The 15,812-nt window shown below is 38.3% G+C and overlaps 1 protein-coding gene across 7 annotated transcripts in view; it reads right to left on the bottom strand.

Annotated features, from left to right (window-relative positions):
• The window catches only part of baz2ba (bromodomain adjacent to zinc finger domain, 2Ba), a 313,230-nt gene extending 297,984 nt beyond the window's left edge, over positions 1-15,246 (bottom strand). For 4 of the 7 annotated variants that reach the window (XM_041200661.1, XM_041200668.1, XM_041200667.1 and 1 more), the window contains exon 1: positions 15,062-15,245. The gene's annotated coding sequence lies outside the window, so the exon portion shown is untranslated. Of the gene's footprint in view, positions 1-14,796; positions 14,863-15,061 lie in introns of those variants that run through there. The other 3 variants (XM_041200669.1, XM_041200670.1, XM_041200662.1) reach the window with 2 other exon arrangements.
• Positions 15,247-15,812: the final 566 nt, after the last annotated feature.

Raw genomic sequence — 15,812 nt, 5'->3', positions numbered from 1 at the left:
GGACTCTAGGCAGTTTCAAAGATAGACTAATGCACTGAGCCAAAACTTCAAAGATCACTTTCCAGTTTTTCAATACTATCGAGTCTAAAGAGATAGTGGTAAACTATACAATGCTCAAAAAGTGCATTTCAATAGCAAACAAAAATATGTTGGATGACATTTAGTTTCTGAAAGAAAAATCAGGGGTTGCAAGGTTTGAATCATTGTTTTTTTTTAAAGTCACTTCAAAATGAGAATAACAATGGCTAACTCTTACAGATTTAAGACAGAAAATACAAAAACTAAAAGTTTGTTCAGGAACTTGTCTTAAATTGGGAAAATAAAGAATTGAGGGCTGTTCTGTAGTAACTTTAGACAGCGCAAAAATGGAACAAGATCAAATGACAAAAACAGTATAAAACTCCTGAACTGTATCCATTATTCCTCTCCTTTCCCTATGTCAATTGGCCTAATCTAGGCAGAGAGAAGAAATAGCAAACAAAATAATGTTCTCACTGTCCTAAAGCTAGAAGAATACTTCTGAAATGCACTGAATTTACTTAAGAACTACGACTTTTTGAACTGCAACTTTTTGAAATGCTAATGAATCAACAGGGTAGCCAACATTACGTACATATCAAATTCTACAAGAGCAAATGTGGACAGATACAATGGTAATCAAAATTAAATTAACATTAAAAGGAACAATTATTCCAATTAATCTTATTTTAATTAGCTTAAAAGGTAGCACAACATTACCATATTATTATACACTGTCCACACCATAAGCTAAAGAAAATCACACATTACATGTGTTAGAGTGAGGGACAATCAGAAAGAAGAGCGGATATAGAGTGATCAGATATGCACTGTTCCACCATAGTGAAATTCATCAATGTATTCTGTTTCTAGCACTTTTTAAAGCAAAATTGTCAAAGAAAAATCTGATCAGTAAATAAATATTGTAACTTTTACATCCTGATTCAAGAAAAAAAAAGCAATGACTTTCCAATTTCAATGACATCTAAAAGTAGTAACAATTTAATCAGCAAACCCTCAACTGTGTTTCCACAGCTTTGCAACAAACAATGGTTTTCAGGACGGGAAGTAGTTTGCGTAAACTTGTTCCTTTATACCTATGAAGTTTACAGTACTGAGCTACTTCAAGGAGTAAAATTCACTGTTGTTCAACCCAAGTGAATAGGAAGTTTAAAAAATTCCCCACTGGGGGATATCTGAACATTCCAGTAGAAAAAGGAAAGTTGAAAAAGGAACAGCTATATTAAAAAAAAACAACAGGCACTGATTTGGCAAATTGTTAAATATGAATTCATATGACTACTATTTCATGACTGTTATAACCAAAAAAGCTTAGTCGAACTTTTCCTTGTTTCAGATAAAAATTACATCATTCAAACTTTTCTATAATTTATAGGTCACAATGGTGCGTTGACAAGATTTGATGAAGGTATCATTAATACTTGCATTTATGCAATGCATTTTTGCATTGAGATAACTCATAGCCCTGAACAAAATGAATTACTTATTGAAGTACTGCAGTTCCATACAAGCTACATTAAGAAGCAGAGTGAGGCAGATATTTCCATCAAAAAAAGGCAAACAGTTCTTCACTAGTATTAGATTCATACCTATCCATTTTTAATCCATATATGTAACTGGCACATCGTACACTTCTCCCTATTCTCTATATCACAAGTACAGCAAGAATTGCAGTACATTGAACAGTTCCATTTAAATGAATGTAAAACTGATCTCCTCCTCCCCCAGCAGCACTGCCACCCATCCCCCAAATGATTTAGCTTAAGGACAATTAAATAAAATCAAAAATGAATATTAACAGTTGCACTTTTATGATATAAGTACAAGTCAGCCTGGCGTACACATGCATATAAGTTGACCCCTCTTTTCAGCCACAACATGCTATACTCACATTAGTCAGCCTAAATTTTTCACCCCACAAATGCATGTTTTACTCACCGTTACCTTATAACTGGGTGCAAGGGATCAAGCAAGTGATACAGGTTGTGTTGTCAAGAAGCATGGGAGTTTAAGACATGCCCACACGAAGTAGACTGCGCATGGCGAGCAACAATGAGAAAGGAGTCTTCCTACAAAATGAATGAAGTATGAAGCTGGTTTCAAGCGAAAAGTCATAACATTTGTTAACCCGTCAAATAACTGTTTCAGCAAGGGAATACGGCATTACTGAAAAACTGGTCTGAGAATGGAAGGAGGAGGAATCCACCCTGAAGATGCCCAAGAACAAATGTGCCATGAGAACAGGGACCAACCACTTGCCTTATCTTGAGAAGCATGTATCGGAATGGGTAGTCAAAAATCGTCAGAATAGTTACGTCATTACCAGAAATACAATACGCTTATACACACTTAAGTGGGCCAAATCAAACCCTAAGTCCAGCAAAGGTTTCAGCACAACAGCTAGTAGATGGAGCCACTTTAAGAAACAAAAATCTCTGGTGTTGCAGCAGAAAACCAAGATTGCTCAGACTACAAAAAGGCCTCAATACCATAACTACCAATCTTCAGGGGTTCATCATCAGACAGCAGCAAAAACACGAGCACCCATTATGCCATGTTGGCATCATAAATTAAATGCCCATGAATTTCAATATCCCCAGCAACTGTGGAAAGGTTTGAAAGCAGTTTTTATGTAAACCACAGGACATGAGAAGACACGATTCATGGCGATACTAGCCTGCATAGTCGATGAAACAAAATTAAAGCCTATGGCAATTTCCAAATGTAAAACCATGCCAAAAATCAAGTTCCCGGCATGTCCATGACAACAGTTGGATGGATGAGGTGGGGTGAAGTTGTGGATCAATAATGTATGGAATAGGCAACCCACTGGGCTACGCAAAGAATGCAGCTTATTAGTGTGGGACATGTTCACATACGATGTAACCAATATGACCAAGAGTGAAAAAAATAACGCCTATTACAATCCCGTTGGGAATTAACATTTAAGGAAGAAATCCAAAGACCCAGCATTTCGCCAACATAACTATATGAGCATACGAGCAGGAGTAGGCCATTCGGCCTCTTGAGCCTGCTCCACCATTTAATAAGATCATGGCTGATCTGACAGTAACCTCAAATGTGCATCCTGCCTACCACCAATAATCCATCACCCCCTTGCTTATCAAGAATCTATCCACCTCTGCCTTAAAAATATTCAAAGACTCTGCTTCCACCATCTTTTCAGGAAGAGAGTTCCAAAGACTCTTAATCCTCAGAGAATAAATTTTGCCTCATCTCCAATTTAAATGGATAACCCCTTATTTTTAAACAGTAACCCCTAGTTCTAGATTCTCCCACAAGAGAAAACATCACTCAGGAACTGTAGATTTCAATCAAAACGCCTCTTACTCTTCTAAACGCCAAGGGATACAAGCCTAGCCTGTCCATCCTCTTCTCATAAGACACCTGCCCATTCCAGGTATTAGTTTGGTAAACCTTCTCTGAATTGCTTCCAATGCATTTACATCCTTCCTTAAATAAGGTGACTAATACTGTACACAGTCCTCGAGAAGTGGTGTCACTAGTGCTCTATATAACTGTAGCATAACCTCCCTACTTTTGTATTCAATTCCTCTTAAAATAAATGATAACATTCTATTAGCTTTTCTAATGACTTACTGTACCTGCATACTAGTCTTTTGTGATTCATACACTAAGATACCCAGATCCCTCTGCCTGAGATCTGCAAGCTCTCACCATTTAGATAATATGCTTATTTTTTATTCTTCCTGCCAAAATGGACAATTTCACATTTTCCCACATTATACTCCATTTGCCAGATCTTTGCCCACTCATTTAACCTATCTATATCTTTTTATAGCCTCATATCTTCTTCACAGCTTACTTTCCTACCTATCTTTATGTCATCAACAAATTTGGCAACCCTCCCGCCCATCCCATCATCCAAATTATTTATATAAATTGTAAATAGTTGGGGTCCCAGCACTGATTTGTGGCCTATCACTCATTACATCTTACCAACCTGAAAACAACCCATTCATGCCTACTCTCTGCTTCCTGTTAGCCAGCCAATCTTCTATCCATGCCAATATAATCAACCCTATACCATGAGCTTTCATTTTCCGCAATAACGTTTGATGTGGCACTTTATCAAATGCCTTCTGGAAATCTATGTACAGTACATCCACTGGTTCCACTTTATTGATAGCACATGTTACTTCCTCAAAGAACTGCAGTAAGCTGGTTAAACATGATTTCCCTTTCATAAAACCATGTTGACTCTGCCCGATTACTTGAACTTATCCAAATGCCCTGCTATAGGTTCTTTAATAATAGGTTCTAACATTTTCCCTATGACACATGTCAAGCTAACTGGCCTGTAGTTTCCCACTTTGTCTCCTTCCCTTTTTGAATAACAGAGTTACATTTGCTATCTTCCAATCTAATGGGACCATCCCTGAATCTAGGGAGTTTTGCAAAATTAAAACCAATGCATCAACAATGCCACAAGATTTCACTTCTTTTAAACAAAAACAAACATATATAAATATCAATACATATACATGCTTATAAAAGACTTAAGACAATAAATTCAGTTCTATTTTGTATTTCCCAACAAGAGCTCCCTCATCTTATGAAATCTTGAAGGTTCATTCATTTTTCCTGGGACCACCCCAAAGATTGCCAGAGTCCTCCAGGATTCACTAATTCTCCTCAGTGTTTTAGCTATCCTGAGGTAAGATTCTATGGGGGGTCATTCCATTAGCTTTTTAGCCACACAATCCTCCATCTTTTCTTTACAGACCTCGCGATTGTGGATTCCTCAGGATCTCGTTCAGGTTGCCAGCAGATGCCCAACTGCCTTCCAACAGCTTTACACACTAACTCTGCTAATTGCTTTCTGCCAAGGCTCTGTGAGGACCACAGTAGATCTCTTCCATTAGCTGCAAGCTAGATCAAATCTCCCAGCTGCTTTTTCCTCATGAAATCCAAACTGAGATTGAACCCCACCCACATTCCTTGCAATGAACGATAAAGATAGTATTTTGTCTGCAGAAGATGCAGGTCTGACAAACATTTATTTTCTTTGGTTCTCCCAACTCAGTGTTTCAGCCTAGACAAGGTCAAATCTGCAACTGCCTCCGTCTGTTCCCAAACTGAGCTACTTGCTTCTGTGAGAAACAGATAAATAAATCAAAACCTTCTAACCAAGCCTCCATCTTGAATCACCATCTCTATAACAACTTGGCATGCTTTGGGATGGTTCAAACACAAATGCAAACAAATTATTTTACCTTCAACACAACTTTTCCATTCTGTAACCCATATGAATAATTTCTATCACTAATGGAGTTTTATGACCCTCTTTCCCTGAATTGCTTGCTTTTAGCTTCTTTTATGGAGATAGTACTAGACAACCGGGCTCAACCAAGAGGTCCAGAGATGGACCATCCATTGTTTAAATACTTGTTCACTATCAACTCTGACCTTGTAAGATAAACACAGGTCTCCTCAAGCGTGATAAATTCAATTAAAACAAGCCAGGGTTTATCTCAGAGTTCTGTTGAAGGGTCATGAGGACTCGAAACGTCAACTTTGTTCTTCTCCGCCGATGCTGCCAGACCTGCTGAGTTTTTCCAGGTATTTCTGTTTTTGTTTTGGATTTCCAGCATCCTCAGTTTTTTGTTTTTATCTCAGAGTTATCAGTTTCTCAATCAGATGTCCACTTATATTATACTTACAACCTCCAGCCTAAAAGTTGTATTCCTGAAACTACAAATCATATTCTGAAAAATATGAATTTTGTATCAGATTTTCAAATGCACCCAAATTGCAGTTATACCAGGGGATCTAATGGCTGTAGTTCAAACTTTGGATGTGTACTTCAACAAGTCATTCAAGGATCATATTCACGCCGAATGGAATAGGAGGTTTTGGATGATTGATGGAGAAAAAAACCTTCACAAAAAGAGTGGAAATGTGCATATTGCTCCACTTAATGTTTTGTGTGGTTTCATCATCAAATTGTGAGATGCTATAAGTGCACAAAGTGTCATCAGACCATACAAAAAATATAGTATATCCAATTCGATGGAGAGGATGATAATCTGTTGTGGAGGGTAATTATGAAACCGAAAGTGCCACATCTGATTCAGAGTAGGATCCTTACATAACCGTAACCAAAGTAACTCAGAATTAATTTGCTGAACTCTTTCCGTCAAACAAAGGGCTCATGGAGGTGGAGATAATATTTTAGCATGGATAGAGGATTGCTTCATGGATAGAAAGCAGAGAGTGAGCATAAACTGGACTTTTTTCAAGTTGGTGGACAGCGAATAGTGGATCGTGGAGTGCCACAAGGATCAGTGCTGGGGCCTCAGCTATTTACAATGTATACTAGTGACTTAGATGAAGAGAAGAAACAGGAAGCAATGTTGATGATGCCAAGCTAGGTGGGAAGGTAAGCTGTGGAGAGAACACAAAGAAGCTGCAAAGAGATATAGACAGGTTAAGTGAGTGGGCAACAAGATGACTGATGCAATATAATGTAGAGAAGCGTAGTGTAAAGTTATTCACTTTGGCTGCAAAAATAAAAAAGCTTTAAAAAAAGTGAGAAATTTATAATTGCTGGCATTCAAAGAGACTTGGATGTGCTTATGCAAGGATTGCAGAAAGTTAGCATGTAGGTGCAGCAAGCAATTAGGAAGGCAAATGGCATGTTGGCCTCCACTGCAAGGGGATTGGAATACAAGAATAAAGAAGTCTTGATGCAATTGTACAGGTTTTGGTGAGACCACATCTGGAATACTGTGTGCAGTTTTGGTCTCCACATTTAAAGAAAGGATATACTCACATTGGAGACAATACAGCACAAGTTCACTATATTGGTCCCTGGGACGAGGGGGTTGTCCTCAGAAACTAAGTAAATTATATTCTTTGGAGTTTAGAAGAATGAGAGGTGATCTCATTGAAAGCTACAAAATTCTGAAGGGGCTTGATCGGGTCAACACAGAAATAGTTTCCGCTGGTCGGGGAGCCTAAAACATGAGGGCACAGTCTCAGGATAAAGGGCTGATAATTTGGGACTGAGATGAAGAGAAATTGGAATTCTCTAAACTAGATGATTGTGGATGCTCCATTGTTGAATACATTTAAAGGCTGGGATAGACAGATTTTTGGTCTCTCAGGGAATTAAGGGATATAGGGAGCAGGCAGGCAAACAGAACTGAAGCCCAAGATCAGCCATGATTGTACTGAATGACAGAGCAGGCTCGACAGGCCATATGGTCTATTCCTGCTCCTTTTTCTTGTGTTGCATATGCCAAAGACAATGAATTTGATGGGTTTTAAACACTAATCGTGGTTAAAGATATATCTTTGTAGAATGAATTAATTCAATAAACCATGCCACATTAATTGATATGAATTACTGATGTTATGTTTTCTTTTCATATTTCAAAATGGCAATCACCCATACCAGTGGTTCACATTTTACACTCAGCATGTCAACTCCTGTTTTTGGCAGCTACAAAGGTCAATTTATGTGCCACGTTCTAGAGTAGCTATTTCAGATATAATAATTAATATATTGGTAGCAAAGTAATGTTTCCTGCTTTAGAATATGCTTGTTGACAAAAATGGAACTACTCATCTGTTTGCCTATTTTTATGCATGTAAATTAAGTCAGCTAACTTCAGGCAGAAAGGTAACAAAAATGGTACTGAACAAGAGGGATGGAGAAATTCCTAACCATTGACTGGTTAAAGAATAAAGATTATGAAATTCTTAAATAATCAGGGTTTTGTATTCTTTTTTAGACCACTAACTACAAAAAAACATGTTCTGCTTCACTATACGCCTCAATTTGTCTCGCCACTTTGTGCATTTAAATCTACATTACTAATTCAAAATTGAAGCCATGTTGCTAGCACAGCAGAAAAAAAAGCCTATGTGACAGAAGTGACCAGATTCTTAAATGAAGATGATCAATAAAAACTATTGCTATCCAATGCAGTTTAGATGTGCAAGCCTTTATGAAATCTGCAAATGGAAGTACACTTTCTATAACTGCTGTTAAATTATTAAGAGACCATTCCTCCCACAGCCAAATTTCAATATTATTTGTAGTAAAATCTCAGTAGTTTATTCATGTAAGACATGTTAGCTATGTTAAGAGTGCAAACAGCATTAATCTGCAGTACTAACAGGCAAAACTACTGGCATTTGAAACACCAGCCCCCATTATCACAGCAGGAGACGTCAATCACTCGGATGTTCTTATAACAGCACAGGCAATATGACAATGATCTCAGGGAAAATCAGCAATCTCTGCAGAATATTCCAAGGCCTCCCTTCCCCCCACCCCTACTTTGCAATTTGACCAATCAGAAGGTGTCATTCATGACCTACTGGAAGACTTGCATCTTGCTTCAAATCCTTAAAAAAAACATCAATCATACAAAACAGGAAGAGGACATCGAATTATACAGTATTAACCTCCAGGGTTTGCATACAAAGACCTCAGATTTATTTATGCCCAACCTTTAAGAGCCTCAGCACTGTCTTTAACACCAAACCAACTGCCAATTTGATGAACCTCTCTACCCTGAGTAGGAGTCGTGCTCGTTTGATTAAGGAGTATGTGCTTGTGGAAAAGGTAAGAACAAAAAAAATGTAAAAAACACGATTATCCCCTGCACAAAAATGCCAAAGTAATAATTAACCTGATGCCTCTCTCGAGGGATGATGTACTTGATATCCTATTTATGATCAGGACACTGGTCCAAGACATTGGACTCTTTCATCAGCATTTTACATTGCAGCTAAGCAGTTCCACATTCCCAACACCCGCAAATCAACTCAATGTTTTGTGCTATGTGTCAATATCAAGCTTAGCATTAGAAAAATCACACTGAAGATACACATTTTCATTTGCCAGTTCTGACAGTGATCAAATACTGGTACATTATTACAGCAGCTGCTTTCTGGCTGTTTCTTCTTTTGTTTCAAAATTCTGATCAGTGAAAGTACCCACAAGAACTGCTGACCTGTTTGATTTTTCATTTCTCTGCAGAAGATCCAAGGACAGTTACAGGCCACTGAAGTTACGTAGCAAAAGACAAACGCAATATACTAGGCGTCTGCTATTTAAGCTATTACTGAGAATTAATGCCTACATTAACCATTCCCTATAATAAGTGAAGAACTCTAATTTTCCCAGTTTGGAACACAGTTTCAGCAGGTAAGCAAATGGCTCTCAAGTCATTGGTTTTATTCATTTACCAACAGTTTATCAACAGAATAAAACCTAGGAATCTTGCTTTAAAATTCAGCCACTGGATAAAGCAAGTTAATCTACCCTTTATACCTCCCAACAATCAAAAATAGATCAAAAAACATTCTTCAATGTAAAATGGCATGGTAAAAATACCAAAGATTGTGCATATTTTGGCAAATCAAGATAAATTCACCAGTTTCTGGTTGTTTTTATTATTCTAAATTTATAGTTTATTTTTTTTTTAAAAAACAGAAAAATATTTAGATTTAGTCCAACAAAAAAGATAGGTACAAGACAATTTTATTTTGACATTTTATTCTTTTTCAGCCAAGTACAACTTGTTTACTAAATTACTTAAGTTAATGCTGGTAGAATACCTCAACACACCAACTGTGCAACAGACACTCAGGCTGAAACTCAGTTAACCTACAGAGCAGCTCAAACCATAAAACATGGCAATTTGATTTTATTTGTTTTTTTGCAATAAAATATTAATCCCAACTTTTCAACAAGCTGTAAATGTACCTTCATTCTGTAAAATAAATAAAACATGCTTCCATTCAATGTTTTCTGCACATCAGTACAACTTGCCCAAAGCAACACAGAAATGATCATACTTTTTTTTTAAATGATCGTCTCATCAGATGTGCCAATATCCATAGCAGGACCCAGAAAGTGCAAGCAGGATGGCAGGACGCACATACTGCTGATACAATTACAAGGGCCTGAAGTCCAAGGCAGGTTCCAGAAAGAATGCAGTGTACCTGCAGTACTGTCTACAGCTTTGGTCCTCTTATTTAAGGAAGGATATGCTTGCATTGAAAACTGTTCAGAGAAGGTTCACTAGGTGATTCCTAGGGTGAAGGGATTGTCTTATGAGGAAAGGCTGAGCAGGTTGGGCCTATGCTCATTGCAGCTTAAAAGAATGAGAGGTGATTTTATTGAAACACAAGGTTCTGAGGGGGTTTGACAGGGTAGATGCTGAGACATTGTTTCCTCTCATGGGGGAAGCTAGAACTAGGGGGCACAGTTTAAAAGGAGTCTCCCATTAAGGCCAAGTTGAGGAGAAACTCCTTCTCTAAGAAAGTAGTTAGTCTTTGGAATTCTCTTCCATGAGGGCAATGGAGGCTGGGTCATTGAATATATTCAAAGCTAAATTACAGATTTTTGATTGACAAGGGAGTTAAGGGTTATGGGGGACAGGCAGGAAGTAGAGTTAAGACCACAATCAGATCAACCATGATCTTATTGAACGGTGGAGTAGGTTCATGTTTTTGAAGGAGGAAATATTTAAACAACGGCTGAGTTGGTTGCATAAATATTGGAAAGAGACACCAAAAACTGGCTTTTTTAAAAACAGAAACATTTCTTACAGTTGTACTTTGAAATCAGGCCAAATACATTTAAAGAGAAACATCAGCCAGTTGTTTCCAATCTATTAATTTGAGAACACACCTTTAATGATTCCAGCAAGAAAACTGTTCATTTAAATTTATAGTTACTTCTGCTTTGCCAATATATTCTGAAACTGAAACTATTTTCTGATATTAAACATGCAGATAACTTTGAAACAATTTAAACATACAGGCAACCAGTCATGCATACAACCCTAACACCCTACATTCTGATCAAACAATGTCAACTGTTACCCCTCAATGATTTTGACCTACAGATTTTTCCCTATTAGGATCAAGTAGGGATTGCTAAAAGGAACCAATGCAATTATTTCTGGTAAAAAAAAATACACAGGAATACTAGTAACACTCTACTTGGATACTTTGATTAATAAACTGCAAGGGACTTATTAACACCTGAATTACTAGCTTTGCAAAGATTATTTTCCATAACGACATTTGCCACTGTACAATTTGCATAAAATGACTTTTCTATCATTTTAGAATTCAAACATAAGCTAATGCTTATTCTTTCCATCTCTCTTGCAAAACAAGTATGTGGGGAACAGACCTCATCAAGATGTGATATTAAAATCTCGTGTTGCAAATATACAACAATTGAAGACATTTGGAATTACAATTCAAGCTGGGAGTGACTGTTCTGTTTCAATTCAATGACACCACTAATGGGTTCTTAGCAGCTCCATGAAATCAAGCAGCTGTCAACTCAATGCATCAGAAGAAAAAGTCATACACTCCCATAAGGAAACGAACACATCAGGATGTTTGGCAAAACATCTGCTCCTTCACATTTCATCTGACAAAACAAAAACAGCTAAACAAAGAAATGCCTTGTATATTTTTTTTACTAAGCACATAAGATTTTTTATTAATGAAAAAATAATTATTTACCTTTACCACCATTAACACTGTGCAATTTTCACACAAACATCCCTGATAGGCAACAGGGAACTATTATGAATAGATATTCACATAGGCTCAATGCTTATTAATATCGTGCTATTGCTGAGAATATGATCACGATACAATTGCAATATTGGGTGACTAGAAAACTACAGTTGAATTATCAATTTTAAATGATGAGGAGTGAATATTACAAGCACCAGCAAAAGAACTTTTCTTGTTCAGTTTAAAACACAATATTTTAGAATCCATTTTTACTCATGAGTCAAACTGATGATCGACTCCAACTGGTGTTACCTGGTGGAAAGGAAGGTGAGCTGTTGATATTTTTCTCGTCAAAGATGTGGCAAAGAATGCATAAATTACACGTCAGCTGCAAAGTTTATCTAATTATTAATGTAACTTGTAATAAAAATACATATATGTTCCTTTCTCAAAATACGGCTCTGATTCAAGAAATGCAGTTAGGAACTTTAGATTATTTTACTAATTGGCCTTGATTACGAACAATCTGACATCACAAACACTATATCAAACAATAATGGGAAAGCCCATTCATTAATCCCAAATCCTACTTTACTTAGTATCACCAACATAAAAAATGTAAATAGAACAATTAAATAAATATCGAACTACAATACGAAATGCAGGATTTCAAGCAACTCTGCATAAGAAATTCAACTATGATGCAAGCAATATTTTGTTTTCCTTTGATCTACTTATTTCCCCTGCTTAATCTACCAAATCTTGCAGGCTTTTGTTGCATGTATAATTTAAAGCCATCTGCTGTTTGGGCTTTTAAATTTAAAAAAAAAATCAAGATCAGAGTAACTAACAGAATGGGTTTGTTACTAATATTCAAGTATCCAGTTACAGTGCATTCCCTTGTGAAAATAGTAGTTACATATAAAAACGACAAAGCAGTTTTTCTACAAGTCTTTAAATTTCCCCACTACAAAGACTTTAAAAAATATGGTAGCTCATAAAACCACAAAACCACTTAAAAGCTCTAACAATATTTTCAAGTTAAAATGCAACTGATTCTGCCTGGCGTTCCAACTTGATTTTCTTTTTATAATTTTCTGCCAAGGGACCCAGAACTTCGCACAATAAAAAGAGAATTCTATTGTTCACAGGTATAAAAATTGAACAGTACCACTTTGTTTAAACTCATACTAATCTGACACAAGAGAATATAGCCAGAGGTAATAAGGATTTTTTAAAAAAACAAATTCAGACCTTAAAATGTTTACAACTTGCATCTTACTGCCAACTATGGTTATGCAGCTGAGTTGAAATCAGCTCTTTAATTAAAATAAGACAGTGCATACACATCTTTCAAAATTAATACATAATCAAAGCTGCAGATATTACTAGAAAAATATGCTGTGGGCCAACCATGCCATGTATACTATGGAAGCAAATCTATTTCTAAAAGGCCTTGCTTTGAAGAACCATAAAAGGCCTCGAGAGAAACAATATTAATATTGGAAGTTTGAGAAGCTCTTCAAAACTGGGCTTTATATTTATTACCATTCACTATTTACACCTTTTATTCGAGATTCCAACTACTATATGTATAGTTTGTTAAACACATTACTGTATATTAAATAATAGGTCTCTAAACGAAAGCATATAAATGCCAGCAGATATTTGTGTAAAATATTCACATTTCCATGGTTGTCTGCGATACATTCGTTGCGAAGTACTGGATGTCACTGATTGTTCATTTCCTAACCAAATTCATACATTTTAAGTAAACTCACTGTGTACTACATGGAAACAATTTCCCTTTTTAAAAAAAAGTACAAATGCACAGATTTTTAATTGACAAAGACACAGCAGTGGCCTTGCTCCACAAAATGCTCAATTTTAGGACTGAGAATTTATTACTGTATTTGTCATTGGAAACCCACAATAAAGCCTATCTAAAGTTCCTCTATAGTTACATTTCAGAAAGCTGTTGCAATTGAAGCTAACAATCAGATGATGAAAGAAACAAAGTCCTTTCCAAAACAGGATTAAAAAAAGGCCATAAATACAAGGGACAAATCTGACTAAACTTTACATGACGTCACTGTCCCCAGAAACCATGCCCAACTTAGCGGGGGTGAGAGAAGGCGGGGGGGGGGGGGGGGGGAGGTGTAAAATCCTTCCTCTAAACAAAAGACTTCAAAATAAAACACATTACCCAAGATGGCGAAGGGTTGTTGTTTTGAAGAAAAGAAAAATGGAGGATATTGTAATATACACAAAGGGATAAATTTCAACAACTCGCCTGCAGCCGGCTTGAATAAGGAAGCGGCGGAGATACAAGAGCAAGAGGAGGGAGGGATGATGGAGAGAAAGAGGCAAAGGGGGGCACCCAGAGCGGCAGGGCACCCACACGGAGCCCCGGGGAGCCAGCCAGCCGGCCACCAGATTACATTTAACACACACAACACAAAAAAAAACAAGAGGAGTTATCGCATAATTGATCTGAATGAAGCATGTTGGTGTCTCTGCGCTGACGGGGAGGATGAGATGGGACGCAGATGTGACGGGTGACGCCGGGGCCGTGCTGTTTCGGCCGGCCCGGCCCGGCCCAGCCCAGCCCAGCCTGGCCCGGCCCAGCCCGGCAGCCGGACTGTCAAAGAGGGGGTGGAGAAAAGGAGGAGGAGGAGGAGGGGGCCGGGAACGAGCGGGAGGGGAGGCCGGTTTCACACCACAAACCACCCTCCGTCTCCCCCCCCCCCCCCCGCCCCCGCGGGACACGGGCTCCGCCAGCGTCCTGTCCACATTTAAACCACCTCCCCGGCTGTAACCACTCGGCCCCGGCCGCTCTCCAAGCTCTGCTGCGCCCGTTTGTTTTTGTGTTTTTTTGAAAATAAACTACGAGAGAGAGAGAGAAAGTGGATAAAATAGTAAACACTTGGGGGGGGGGGGGGGGCAGGGGGAGCGAGCGGGACACAGAAGAGCCCGTGCCCAAACATTTAATTTAAAAAAAAAACATACGGTCAAAACACAAGTTTAGTGCGGATGGAAATTACTCTAAATAAAAAAAACACACACACACTACCCGTTGAGGTGTTTTTAAAAGAAAAAAAAAGTCCTTCTCCGGGGGCCGCTCTCTGCTACAAAAGGATCCGATTCAAGCGACATGTAAAGACAGAGACGGTTAGAGACACAAAGTGAAAGGAGAACAAGACTCAGCCTCACCGGCTGGACGTTACCGAGCAGCTCAAGAGTTTCTCCGGCCCTGATATTTTTACTCATTCCTCCTCTCACCCACCGTCAACCCCCTTCCCCCAATCCACACCCCAACAACCCACATTTATCAATTATTTTTCTTTCCCTACACCAACCACCACCACCGCCGCCGCCCCCCTCCCACTCCTCCTCCACCCCCCCCCCCTCCCCTCCCCTACTCCAAATAATAAAAAAAATAAAAATTACATCAACACGAAAAGAAAATGCAACTCACCTAGCTCGCAAATGTCATCGACTTCCCTTCCGGATACGTCGGGAGTTGGAGGACAGATGGTGGAATTATTTGTTAACGTTCTTGTTTTCGTTTCGAAACTTTTTTTTAATTGAGGCGGGAGGAGAAAGGGGAGAATTCGTTAATTCACCAGAAGCTGTGAGGGAGACCGAGACTTTTTCGGCTTCAATGCATGTGGTTCACGAACTGGTGACGTCAGGCATGGCTCAAACAATGAAACTTGCTGCTACAAGAAACATTTTCCTAAATGAAACCAACAGCTTATCATCTAGCGGCAGGGAAAAACAGTAGATTATGGGTCTCTCTTCTCTCTCTCCCCCTCCCCCGCCCCGCCCCCCACACCTTTTTCTTCCAAGCAATCAACTGAGGATTTTCTTTTTTTAAAAAAACATAACTTTCGATATTTTTAAGGATCATAAACTATATGAGCACGTGAGAATTGTAAAGCCCTGCAATTCATTATATATATAAGAAAGCTTCTCATCCCTCTTTTTTTTCCCGCAAGCGATGCGAATGTCAGCCCATGCAGCCCTTTACCGCGGTCATTTGTAACATAATAAGTGCAAGTACAATGATTGCAATCCAAGCACATACATATGGGGAAGGTGCGGAGTGTTCAGCTATTCGAATCGTCAGTCGTTTTACAAGAAAACATTTTGTGTTGAAATCATTTTGAGGTGCATGGACTTTTTTTTAAAGATGCAGCAAAGACGGATGGTTCTGTAAAATAAGC

Source organism: Carcharodon carcharias, chromosome 12, assembly GCF_017639515.1.
Source record: "Carcharodon carcharias isolate sCarCar2 chromosome 12, sCarCar2.pri, whole genome shotgun sequence".
In the NCBI taxonomy this organism is placed as follows: Eukaryota; Metazoa; Chordata; class Chondrichthyes; order Lamniformes; family Lamnidae; genus Carcharodon; species Carcharodon carcharias.
This window is presented reverse-complemented; position numbering and strand designations above follow the sequence as displayed.